This window comes from Ursus americanus, chromosome 33, assembly GCF_024610735.1.
Source record: "Ursus americanus isolate L20-20 chromosome 33, mUrsAme1.1.p, whole genome shotgun sequence".
Taxonomy (NCBI): Eukaryota; Metazoa; Chordata; class Mammalia; order Carnivora; family Ursidae; genus Ursus; species Ursus americanus.
Window position 1 is genome coordinate 23,805,318 of NC_142159.1, and position 13,747 is coordinate 23,819,064.

Genomic DNA, 13,747 nt, shown 5'->3' on the forward strand with positions numbered 1-13,747 from the left:
AAAGGCAGGGGACGGACACCGAAGAGAAGGTTCGTACTTTCGCATCGCTTTGCCTGTGAGAAATGCTCTACGTTACATTTCCGAGAATTAATAGTCATGCGTGAGATGATTTTGCTTAAGTGGGGGGTTCTTGCGCTAAAATAAGGAGCCAGTGGCCATAGTTGGTACTATGAGTAAGTGTCCTAGAAAAGCTAAGCCGAAGACAGGTCCCTACCAAAATAGCTCGGAAGTGGGGGCGTTTTGGGGGGGAGGACAAAGGGCAAAAAAGCATTTAAGAGAGCAAAAGTGAAAATCGCCCTGTTTCTCTGACAAGGAAACTCTCCAAATGCCTTTATTCATGAGCCTTCTGTGATACGTTTGTTCTTTGTTGGGGAGTGCGTCAGAATCTCCTGGAGAATGTTCCATTCCAAACCTGCCCAGCCCCAGGTCAGCCTGCCTGACTCAGACTCCAGAGTGGGGCCCAGGAGCTGTATCTAGGGGATTCTGCCTCACGCCAGGCTAGGAGCACTGCTGTGGCTGATGAACTGACGCATTTTCTTTGCTCTCTGGTTTGGTCTCCCCTCCTCTGTTAGGATACTAATTTTAATAAATATAGTGTCTCCAGTTTCACACCTCCTCTCCTTGCTGCAGAGATAAACATCTGAAGGAGGAAGACACGTTCTCCAGCTCCATCTCTTCCTCCCTTTTCACTCCTCCTCATAAAACTTCGTTCTGAAATGCATACATCAACAGCCACCACCAGAGGGAACAGAGCTTGAGAAAAACTCAGGACCCTCTGGACCTAACCCAGCGCCCACCTGTGTTGGTCAAAGATCTCCAAGACCCCTGGGGATGTAGACCAGCAACCAGCGCTCTTCTTTCAGGCACCCATCTTTATGCATCCCTTCTGGGGTATTGCGGGATTCGGGCCAAGTGCCTGCTCTGTTGCCAGGGCTACTGTAGCTAAGGGCAGGGCTGTGGGCCCCAGGGCAACGGGGTTGGCTGCAGGGCATTAATTACCAGCGCCTGCGAGGGATCCTGGACTCTGGGAGCACGTCCACCTGGACCCCTCCAAATGGGACAGCCTTGTCCTGAGGGAGACCCCTTATTCCTTAAAAGTTTAAGAATGATCCTCCGTGTGCCCATTGCCCGTCACCTTTGGAACTTCTGGAGGGGTTATGTGAGAGCTTTTGCCTTTGGAAACCTAGCTGGACGCAAGGTTTCCATACTAGCGTGCCTGCCACACGACATTTGTGACATTAAAGAGAGGCTCTCAGTTAATACGTGGGACAGTGGCTCAGGAAGCTCAGGAGACTAAGAATGAAACGCGGACATTAAATTCCTATTAGACTTGCTGGTTATGTTTTGGGTTAGTGTCTGGCCTTTTAATTTGATGTGGCAAATCTTAATATTGAGTAAAACAAAATTTGATTAGGAAAGTAATTGATTTCTGCACTTCATGCTAGTGAAATGTTCTCATTTGATTACTAGAAAAGTTTGTGAGTATGCTCCTGAGTTACTTTGGAAAATTAAGTGTAACTTGTTATGAAATCCGGGTGGTAGAAAAATGAGACAATAAGCCACTGAGGTGTGGCCTCTTTAAATGTAAACATAAAAAACTTTATTAAAGACTTCTTTAAAATATACACATTTTCCTGATAACAGTGAATAAAGTATACCACCTGCTCTTTGGGTAGGTTGTTATTCTGTGCTCTGGTTGGGTGCGTACAGAGCAGAGCTTCAGAGACCCCTCTATATAACGTACTGGAACTTGTTTGTTTGTTTATTTATTTATTTATTTATTTTAAAGATTTTATTTTATTTATTTGACAGAGATAGAGACAGCCAGCGAGAGAGGGAACACAAGCAGGGGGAGTGGGAGAGGAAGAAGCAGGCTCATAGCAGAGGAGCCTGATGTGGGGCTCGATCCCAGAACGCCGGGATCACGCTCTGAGCCGAAGGCAGACGCTTAACCGCTGTGCCACCCAGGCGCCCCTTGGAACTTGTTTAAAGAAAGAAATCCTTATCTTGTCTGTCTGTCCATCTCTGTGTATATCCATTTACCCACCCATCTAGCTAGCTTCTGTTCCATCTTTCTCGTAACAGTGAAGTGAGAATGCTGAGTTAGATAACGTGCTGAATAAGGTAACGAAAATGTCCATCTATAAAATGAATTAGGGGAACTAAAAGGAAGCAACCCTCTTGGAATCGGGTTTTTTAAATTATTATTCTCAATTAAAGCATAATGTGTTTATTATTTACTTCTTACCATTATTCAAAGCATACGCTGTCATTTCAGCTTCACATTAACTTCTTTGTTGCTTTCCACCCTCCTGTGTCACTCGCCTATGCATCCTCTGGAAATGCAGCACCAGCGTCACACCTTATTTGTATCTCCTCCCTAGGGGGTCTGTTTCCCCAGAGTAGCACTTGGGGAAGTCTCCTGTGAACTGTGAAGATATTGTTGCTGAAGATAATACAAGTAACATTTGAGAACCGCAGGCATAAAAGAAACAGTGTTACAATTTGATTTCCAGTTAAGGTTGAGGTGCCAGATGAAGATGCTAGATTTCTTTGGGTCATTAATAGAGATTTCACTATGGTTTAGAATAGTGATTCTTAACCTGGACTGGTTTCAGCAGGAATCTGAAACCCCTAAAAACTCCTGCCACGTGTTTTGTATGTTTGCATACTTTCCTTGGGAGGGGGTTTTGTGCCTTTCTGTAGGTTCTTAAAAGAGTCCATAATGTGAAAAGGTTATGAGCTTTGAATTAGGAGGTCATGCTACTTCCAAAACAGTTCTCCAGTTATTCGTCTGACTTTGGGGATGCTATATTTAAGCCAGATTTAATATCAGAAACATTCATTCCACTTGACTTTTTTTTTTTTTAATCCTAATTTTTAAAAGCACATTTGAGATCATCACACTCTGATTTCTCAAAAACAGCATTGTGACTGTTGCTGTCTCTTGCCTAATCGTGTAGCTAAATCTCTTTTAGAAAATTAGTCTTAATGGTAAGCAAAATTGAGCATACAAAGTGCCTGGAACGTGGCTGATATCAATGAGGACATGCTGTATTTGATATTGAATATACAAAACTGGGCATTGTTAAGCCATTATTAAGGATTTTTTTAAAGATTTTCCTTAATCTCTATACCCAACATGGGACTCGAATTTACAACCCCAAGATCAAGAGTCACACGCTCCACTGACCGAGCCAGCTAGGTGCCCCTCAGGCCAGTAGAATTTTCAGGTCAACACAGAAGTGCATTGAAATATATTATTGAAATATGATTTTTTAGAAGATTTTATTTATTTATTTGAGAGAGAGTGAGTAAGCGTGCACGAGAAAGGACAAACGAGGCTGGAAGGGTGGGGCAGAGGGAAAAGCAGACGCCCCGCTGAGCAGGGCTGATCCCAGGACCCATGAGATCATGACCTGAGCCAAAAGCAGATGCTTAACCAACTGAGCCACCCAGGCGCCCCATATTATTGAAATACTTTTTAAAATGACAATCTCAGTAAAGCTGTTTGAAAAAAAAAATCCTCAATACAATATGAGCAGATCAAATCGAACAGTGTATAAGAAGAAGTATATAGCACTACCAAATGGGATTTATTCTAAGTACACAAGGCTATTTCAATATTCAAAAAATCAATAATCCAGGGGCGCCTGGGTGGCACAGCGGTTAAGCGTCTGCCTTCGGCTCAGGGCGTGATCCCGGCGTTCTGGGATCGAGCCCCACATCAGGCTCCTCCCCTAGGAGCCTGCTTCTTCCTCTCCCACTCCCCCTGCTTGTGTTCCCTCTCTCGCTGGCTGTCTCTCTCTCTGTCGAATAAATAAATAAAATCTTTAAAAAAATCAATAATCCACCATATCAGCAGGTTAAAGAAGAAAAATCACCTGATGATGTCGATCAAAGCAGAAATAGCATTTGACAAAAGCTAATACCTATTCATGACAAAAATTCTCAGCAAGTTAAGAGTAGAGGGGAGCGCTCAACGTGATAAAGAATTGTAACAGAAAAATCTAGTTAGTAGACATAGGTGAAAAAAGTTGTGGAAACCACGGAAGCATTATTGTTTAAAGCTTTTTTCTTTCATAGCAGTAGACTTCATGATGAAATATGGCAGAGAGATGTATTGAGTTAAATCATTGCTGTAGCAAAACGTCCAGATAAATATGAATCCTGACTGGGTATTTGATGCTATTAAATAAGTGTGAATTATTTAGGTGATCATGCCCTTATGGTTTTAAAAAGAGTTAATTATCTTTTAGAGATGTATGTTGAAGTGTTGAGGGGTGAAGTGATACGAAGTTTGGGATTTGTTTCAAAATATTTGAAATTGGTGGTGGGAATAGGGGTGTAGAAATCAACAAGATTGGCCCTGTGTTCTAATTGTAGTGGTGGAGTCATGGGCACTCTGGGTTCATTATTCTATTGTGTCTACTTTTGTATCTTATGTAATATAAGAAGATAAAATTCCTCAATGTAAAACTTGTTTGGTCACACCCATTAGGATGGCTACTATCAAAAACCAGAAAAGAACAAGCACTGGCGAAGATGTAGAGAAACCAGAGCTCTGGTGCACTGGCGATGGGAACGTAAAATGGTGCAGCCAGTGCGGAAGACAGTATGGCAGTTCCTCCGAACATTAACAATACAATTACCATACGATCCAGCAATTCCACTTCTGGGTATATACCCAAAAGAATTGAAAGCAGGATCTCGAGAAGATACTTGGACACACATATTCATGACAGCATTAGTCACGAGAGCCGAAAGGTACAGCAACCCAAGTGTCCATTGATGGATGAAGATAAAGTGTAGATACCCACACAGTGGAGTCTTACTCAGCCTTAACAAGGAAGGAAATCATGACACAATATATAACATGCATGAGCCTTGAGGACATTATGCTAAGTGAAATAAACCAATCATAAAACAAATACCCACTTATTGGAGATAGCATAGTCAGATTCATAGAGACAGAAAGTAGGATGGTCGCCAGGGGCTGGGGGAAGGGAGAATTAGTGTTTAATGGGGACAGTTTCAGTTTTGCGGGATGAAGAGAGTTCTGGAGATGGAAGGTGGTGATGGCCGCACAACAATGTGAATGTTCCTAGTATCATTGAGCGGTACACCTAAAAATGGTTGTGATGGCTAATTTTATGTTGTAGTTGACTCTACAATTTAAAAAAACTTGATTGGAATTTGAAGGAATGATTAGAAGGCCCTCTTTAATCTTTGAAAAGTTGGATTTATAGAAAGTGTGATTTCGCTCCTTAAGAATTCTTTTGCAGAATGTGCTTAAAATTAATATATTTTTAAAGATTTTATTTATTTGAGAGCGAGAGCGTGAGTGAGTGAGCATGAGTGGGAGGGCAGAGGGAAAAGCAGACTCCCCGCTGAGCAGGGAGCCTGATGCGAGGCTTGATCCCAGCACCCTAGGATCATGACCTGAGCTGAAGGCAGACGCTTAACTGACCAAGCCACCCAGGTGCCCCTAAAATTAGTATTTTAATCATCCATAACATAAGCTCTACAAGGTCAGGGACTGCTTAAATCACCATTGTCTCCTCAGCGTGGAGGAAACTACCTGGGGCTTAGTAAAGTTGGGTAGACAAACAGATGGATGGATGGGGTGAGTGGACGGGTGGATAGATGGATGGAGTGGGTGGATGGATGGATGGCAGGTGGATGGGTGAAGTGGGTGGAAGGATGGATGGGTGGATGGATGGACGGACGGACGGATGGATGGATGGATAGAGTGGGTGGACAAGTGGGTGGATGGACAGACGGACAGATGGATGGGTGGAGTGGGTGGATGGGTGGAAGGATGGATAGATAGATGGATGGAGTGGATTGGTGGATGGGTGGATGACAGGTGGATGGGTAAAGTGGGTGGAAGGATGGACGGATGAACAGACAGACGGATAGATGGATGGATGGATGGGTGGGTGGGTGGAGTGGGTGGATGGATGGGTAGAGTGGGTAGACAAGTGGATGGATGGATGGATGGATGGATGGATGGATGGATGGATGGACGAATGGATGGGGGAGTGGATGGACAGATGGATGGGTGGAGTGGGTGGATGGATGAAGGAATGAAAGAAAAAAGAGGCCCCTTTCCCTGGGTTCTCCTCAGTCCTATTGTCCCTCCTCACCTTTCAGCCCCAGATGGGACGAGCTGCCCCACCAGCCATGTGCTGCAGAAGCCTAGACACTAAGCCACAACCTTGGTTCAGCCCCTTAGTGTTTCTCATCTTGCTCCTGTAGCTGATCTCTAACTGGCTCAATGATTCCACTCTCACCCCTCCTGTCTCTTCTGTGAGGCAGCTAATCTTCCCTCAGGCACAACATTAGGTCTCTCCCTGCTTCCCCCTTCACTGCCTCCCCACTTTGCATACACTGTGAGATTTGAACTTGTAAAAAAGGGCATTGAGGCTCCTCCTCATTGCACTTCTGCTTCCTTTCTGGTCTCATCTTGTGGCAGCCCCCGTGGGCCATGTTCCTGGCCACATGGAACCACGAGGAACTCCTCACTCTGCCAGCGTGGCTAACAGAGTCCACGCCCAGCACAGACCCAACAGTGCCCACCGTCACCCAGGGCCTATTTGAGGGACCAGCCGGCCTCCCGGCAGGTCACCATTCCTACCTTTTGTGAGATGGTAGCGCTTACCGTGAGTGCTCCTGGTAGCCACGTGCAGTACGTGGAATGCTTGTCAAGTGAAGAGTGAATAAACACAGGAGACTTTTCACTGTACCACTCAAAAGACTAATTGTTTGCTTAATTTAAGGATTTATTTCACACAGAAATGTTTTATTTTAAAAATGAACTTCACATTAATGTAATACACATAAATTATAAAGTTGGCTGTTTTGAAGTCTGCAAATGATTTTAATGTGGAGAACCTTGCTTTTCTTTAAGGAAGTGGGTATGTCAGTGGTTCTCAAGGGGTCTGGGGAGGACGTTTGCCTCCTGAGCACACTGGCAACGTCTGGAGACATTTTTGGTTGTCAGGCCTGGGGAGGGTGCTGCTGGCATCTAGTGGGTGGAGCCCAGCAATGCGGCTAAACATGCCGAGCCCAGGACAGAGAATAATCTGGTGCAGGACAGTTGAGAGACCCTGAGACCCTGAGCTACGTGATAGAGATTTCCCAAACGCTTTAGTATTAAAAATACTTGGGGTTGTGATGAAGCCCTTAAACCTGTGCTGACAGTTTTTGTTTAGAGGTTGTTTGGAAGTGTTCCATTTTAGAAAACAGTTAAGAGTAATTTAAAAAAATGTATTTTACAAAGTCAGAGGAAACCGATGCTGTGTTAACCAAACTATTACTGGGAACATGTCAGCTGAAAGGGGGAGCTACTGTTTGTAAATATCATGCAGTGTTACTTTGGTTAATTAAAGTTTCTTCTTTCACTAGAAAAAAATGCCACTTTGTTTGCTTTTTGTTTTACACTTAACAGCGTAACTGTGTATAATACTCCTTTCTTTCCTGAATAAAAGGGATAAAGTGAGGCCCCTACAGGGTCCGAGACTGTAGGGATTTCCTGTAGCTCTGGGCTGTACTGAGGACGAGGATGAGAGGGAGGTCATCACAGGAATGCCTCCTGAGTCTTCTTAGCTCTGCCCTAGCAGCTATTGCTTATAATTAATTTATCCACAAATATTTGTTGAGCCCCCGTGTGACAGGCACAGAGTGGGCTCTTCACTTATTTATAATCTGTCAAACAAGGTGTGGAAGGCGATCCCGTTCCTGACTTACGACGCAGAAATAGGGGGTGGTTAAAGAATCCACACCTAGTTACAGAGTGAGTCAGAAACATAATTCACGGGGCGCCTGGGTGGTTCAGTCGTTAAGCATCTGCCTTCAGCTCGGGTCATGATCCCAGGGTCCTGGGATCGAGCCCGCATCGGGCTCCCTGCTCCGTAGGGAGCCTGCTTCTTCGTCTCCCACTCCCCCTGCTTATGTTCCCTCTCTCGCTGGCTGTCTCTCTCTGTGTCAAATAAATAAAATCTAAAAAAGAAAAAAAGAAAAGAAAAGGAAAACAAAATTCACTTACTATGTTCCATCCGATCCCAAAGTTCCTGCCTTAGACTGCATGGTCTAAAACTTTTAACTACATCTTGCTGTCTAAAGAATCAAGAGAGGGGCGCCTGGGTGGCACAGTGGTTAAGCGTCTGCCTTCGGCTCAGGGCGTGATCCCGGCGTTATGGGATCGAGCCCCATATCAGGCTCCTCCACTAGGAGCCTGCTTCTTCCTCTCCCACTCCCCCTGCTTGTGTTCCCTCTCTCGCTGGCTGTCTCTATCTCTGTCGAATAAATAAATAAAATCTTAAAAAAAAAAAAAAAAGAATCAAGAGAGCTCTTTGGTGTAGCACTGAAGGGGGGTGCTCACCGTAAGTCAGGCCCCTGTCCAGCTACACCTCATTACACTCTTAGAGCCATACATTCAACAGTCTTGCTGGTCCCAGAATGTGCCGTATGCCTTACTACCTTTAGACCTGATACACGTTTTTATTCTGTTAAAATACTCCCTCACACTCAAGAGACCTCAGTTATCCCTTCAAAGATGTCCTTGGGAGATCTCCGCTTGTACTTTGATGGACCCTAGAGCCGATCTCAGGGATTTCCAGCCCGTCTCCCGGGCACATGGTAGAATGTCACTTCTCCATCCTGGTGGGTTTGGTGTGACTAGTTCTGGCCGAATGAGTGAAATGTGTAGCTCCCATGAGAAGACCCTCCAGGGTGCCACCCTTTCCCTCTGGCACAGGGCACGGCCACACTTGAGATGGTGGCTACTTGGTCATGGTGGTCTCTGCGGACTGATGAAGTTCCCAAGACTGCGTGAGTCCCCTTCTATAGTTTGTTGTTGTTGTTTTGTTTACCACATTGTATAACCCTTTAATTATAGCCACGCCATTGTGGAACGTTTGTAGATGGCTGTTGCTATGTTTGTGTTCTCGGCGAGACTGTGATTTGATTCCCCAAAGCCCAGCACCTTGCAGCTTACGTATAGTAGATATTCAGGAAGGATCTCTTGGAACAAAAAGTCAGGGGGATGTGCTGCTGAAAGGACGTTTGATGTTAAGCTGATTTGAATGACCAGGCTTGGTCCGATTTAAGGAAGAATTTATGAGTGGGGACTGTATTTATGAGACTCTGCGAAAATGTATGCCTTTTTATATTTTGATTTGGGGACTGTATACTTATTCTAAACGTTTCTTTGAGGTAAAAAAGAATCAGCTGGACGTTGTATACTTACACAGTGTCGGACACTTGTCTGCACAGATCGTCTTCAGCGGAGCGCCTGGTGACTCAGGGACATTCCCTTCCTCAGTGAGGAGAGGGCCAGAGGCTCTCCTGCAAGCCGATCAGCGGTAGCTGTCGGCATCTAGTGGCAGCGCTCCTTAATTGCAGATTCTTTTGATGGCCCGAGATTAAAAGCTCATTCTGTAAACAAAACATAACACCGTCTAGGATTTGCTGGTGAAATGCTAGCAGTCTCTTCGGACATTCAGCTGTTATTGTTTATTATGTCCTTCTTGGCCCAGTGTGACCAACCTGGGTTGCTGGGAATGAGAAGGGGCACACATCAAGTTCCCTTTCGAAAACAGCGGATGTCTCTTTATAGTAAAAGAAAAGAAATCAGAGGGGAACTGCTTGGTGCTGGGTTGATGTCAAGGCCACAGCACCCCAGCTCCAGAACCACCTCTCCACGGGTGGGTGACTTGTGTGGCCTGGATGAGGGTCCAGCCTCTCCTCAGCGCACGGAGTTGGGATGTACTGGGAAGGCCTAAGAATTATATTTGAAGTTAACCCTTAGATTGACTGTTGCGTTCTTTTCCTCTTGATTTTTATTTTTTAAATTAATTTATCTTTTTTAAAGATTTAAAAATTTATTTATTTGACAGAGAGGGAGCCCAGTGCAGGGCTCGATCCCAGGACTCTGGGATCATGACCTGAGCCGAAGGCACATGCTCAACTGACTGAGCCACCCAGGCACCCCTCCTCTTGATTTTTAAATTGGTGGAAATTTCTAATGATTAAAATCTACCACAGGGTGCCTGGGTGGCTCAGTCGGTTAAGCATTCGACTCTTGATTTCAGCTCAGGTCATGATCTCAGGGTCATGAGATCGAGCCCGGTGTTGGGCTCCACACTCAAAGGAAGTCTGCTTGAGATTCTCCCTCTCCCTCTCCCTCTGCCCCTCCCTCCACTCACATTCTCGCTCAGGTAAATAAATAAATCTTTTTTAAAAAATAAAATCTACCACAACCACAAAAAACTAGCCATGTCCTAAAATCATAGGTGTGTCCCCAGATGGAACTTATGTGTACGGAAGGTCTGATTGCCAGCCTTGCTGTTCCATGATTTCAATTAAGACTGTGCCATTCAAAATTGAGCTGGCTTTTTAATGATCTAGAATGTGGTGAAAAGAATCAGGTGAAGACTCAACATGGGTGACATGTTCCTTTATTTGTGATTTTTGAGAGGAAGATTACAGAAATATCATTCACTTGTTTCTATAAATATTTGATAAGGCCAATTGAATGTGATGAAATATTAAAAATATCATTTATTAAATATTTAAAAGTTCAGTCCTTGAAACTGGCTGAATCTCTTCATTCTACTGCCAGCTGAAAGGAGCAATTTATAAATTCTGAATTACAAAATTAGAATACTGGGAATATAGCTATACAATTCTTTTTGCCTTGAACCATTAGCCATTTTCAGCTACGGGTCTGTCTTTCTTTCTTTCTTTTCTTTCTTTCCTCCCTTTCAAGATTTTATCTTTAAGTAATCTCCACACCAGCGTGGGGCTCGAACTCCTAACCCAGAGATCAAGAGTCGCATGCTCCACTGACTGAGCCGGCCAAGCACCCCAGTATGGGCCTTCCCGTTAGGGTAGCAGAAGGGCACACACTGTGCTCCTTCCCATCACAGGCTTTCTGCAATTTGCTCTGCCTGGCATTTCCACATTCCTGCTGGGCTGAATACGGTCATTCAGTTTAAGTGTCAGGACTTTTATGGACTCGCACACTGGAATAATCCAGCTTTATTTGCTGTGCTTATAACTTTAATAAAACCTTAAGTACGAAAACAAATTGGAATCAAATATTGCTATTAATGGTGCATTGTTAATAATAGGTCAAACTCACATCTTCTGTGTTTTAAAATGAGATTAGTGACAAAAAATGGAGGGCTTTGCACTCCCTCCTTGCAGGTGCCTATCTCTCGGTAGTGTATCTGTAACTGCAGGCGGCCTTCCAGGCGCCATGCCCTCGTGGTTTAACGAGGTATCTGGGGAGGATGGGAGTCTCGGCACCTGGGTAAAACACCCAGCCTGACTGCAGAGTGAGCTTATTTCCTGTGTTCGGTGGGACCTTCTCTGACCAGCGGCCGCAGCCAACTGCGGTTACTCCCCTGCAAGTTACTCCCCCAGGTAACTCACCTCTGTCCTGGGGAGTATTTCTGAGGAAGGGCAGGTGGAGCATAAGCACCTGAATTCTCTTTACCCAATCTCTTGTCCCGGCCGCAGCTTTGGTGAGGGGAGGAGATATTTTCCAAAGGCCCCTTGAATTTTGGGTCTTTATGATCGGGGTTTGGTTTCACATCATATCCGCCTGTCGTCTGACTGCAGCTTACCTTTCCAGGCAGATCCCACAGTATTTTGATGTATTCTGTGCCTCCAGATTCTCTAGTTTCCTTTCCTTGGAAGGAACATCCACATGCCAGAAACCAAAAAAACAAAAAGCACCTTCCCAATGTCTAAAATATCACATATCACATTATACCCGTTTTTCAGTTCTCAGCACCCAAATTATCTTCTCTGTGAGAGAATTTACAAACCAGAGCACTGACTTTAATCGCACCATACATGAGATTCCTTATATAGTCACCCATCTACCCAGTAATCCTGAGTAGCGACAGTGCTGGGAATTAACAGAGAATAAGAGGTCTCCCTCCCCTGGAATCTGTTTTCCTTCACCTATGAGTGGAGAAGAAGTCACAGCAACACCTCATGGCATTTACTGAGCGCCAGACTCTGTCCTAAGCATTTCACCAAACCAGCCTATCAGGTGGGTACTGTTGCCGTCCTCAGTTTATCAGTGGGGAAACTGAGGCCCACGGAGGAAGCCAAGTAACCTGCCCTGAGGCCCCAGGCTGGCACCGCTGCCCCCTCCCTTACAGTGTGGCGAGTAGCAGAAGAAAAGGAAAAGAGGAAGTGGGGACCAAACCAGCAGGTGCTGTAGTTAGAGGAGGGAACGTCTGAACAGACCTGAGTGAGGTGATGAGTCCCCTGAGACCCTGTCGGGTTTGAAGAGGTCAGAGCTATTTTAATAACATGAAGACGTTACTTGCCTTTTTCCTCCTTCTCTTGTGTGTCTGCTGGAGCTCCCTAGAGGCTGCGTGACATGTGACAGTGTGGCCCTCTGGCTGCATGAGAAGCTAGGACTCGGCTGACAGTAGAAAGCTTTGCAGACATGTAACACATTGCCACTCTTCTTCGTAAACTCTGTTTTAAAAAATATAGTCACTTCCACAAAAATGTTTTTTATAATAACATAATAGGCTATTGTTTTTAAAAATGAACTGATAAATAATATCTCTTGATTTTGATTCCCAGTGCAGTAAATGCTGATTAGGTAGCCAGATAATAGATAGATCCCACAAGAAGAAAAGCCACGTGGGGTCCTCAGTAACATGTGGTGTCTGCGGGCTCGAGAGCAGAGCTGGAGAAGCGTCCTTCTGGCTGCCGTGTGAAGGGCACGTGCTGGGGGCAAGGATGAGGTTGGCTAGATTTTGTGAATAGTCCAGGCGAGCAGCACAGACGATGAGAAATGGCTCCGTCCGGATTGATTTTGTGTGTGGATTTTTTTTTTTTTAAGATTTTATTTATTTATTCAACAGAGATAGAGACAGTCAGCGAGAGAAGGAACACAAGCAGGGGGAGTGGGAGAGGAAGAAGCAGGCTCCCAGCGGAGGAGCCTGATGTGGGGCTCGATCCCAGAACGCCGGGATCATGCCCTGAGCCCAAGGCAGACGCTTAACCTCTGTGCCACCCAGGCGCCCCAGGATTTTTTTTTTTTTTAATTGTGGTAACATACACTAACACCTGCCGTCGGAAGTGCACGCTGTGTCAAGTACATCCATTCACGTTGTGGCCAATCCCGGACCTGTGTTCCTGTTACAAAACCGAAACTCTGTATCCATGAACCCACAACTCCCGTGGGCCTGGATTTACTTGGAAAGTGAAGACAACGGGATTTGCACTTGGTTTGGATGTGACTGTGTGACTGTCTGGTAAATGCGCCGTCAGTTAGCGAGGCGGTAGCTTCTTGTCCGCGATCGCTCTAGTTTAGAAGGCGCACGTGAGCGCCGCTCCCCCCTGCGCCTCGTCAGAGTAAATGCAGGTGAAGCCCAGGCTCCGTCGTCACGTGACCGCAGACACGTGACCGCAGACACGTAATATCACATCATGACTAAACATTGGATCTCAGTTTTAGCTCCTTCTGAAGATGGCCTTACGGAAAAGAATCATTCAACAAATAGGCACCATCTACGTGGAAATAAAACTTCATACCATTTCTTCTGCTTAGATGGGCTCAACTGGGGCGCTCCGCGGTGAATACCACACGAGGTTATAATGTGAGCGCTCGTAAGGTGAAGGTAAAAACAAACCGCCCAGACTGTGCTGGGGGAAACGGGGACTCAGAGAGGGCCCCGGCTCGGAGCGGGAGAAGGTCTTGCACAGG

At 45.3% G+C, this 13,747-nt stretch overlaps 1 protein-coding gene across 8 annotated transcripts in view; it reads left to right on the forward strand.

Annotated features, from left to right (window-relative positions):
* Positions 1 to 13,747, forward strand: part of CLSTN1 (calsyntenin 1) — a 76,215-nt gene that overhangs the window by 25,243 nt on the left and 37,225 nt on the right. The window lies entirely within an intron of this gene.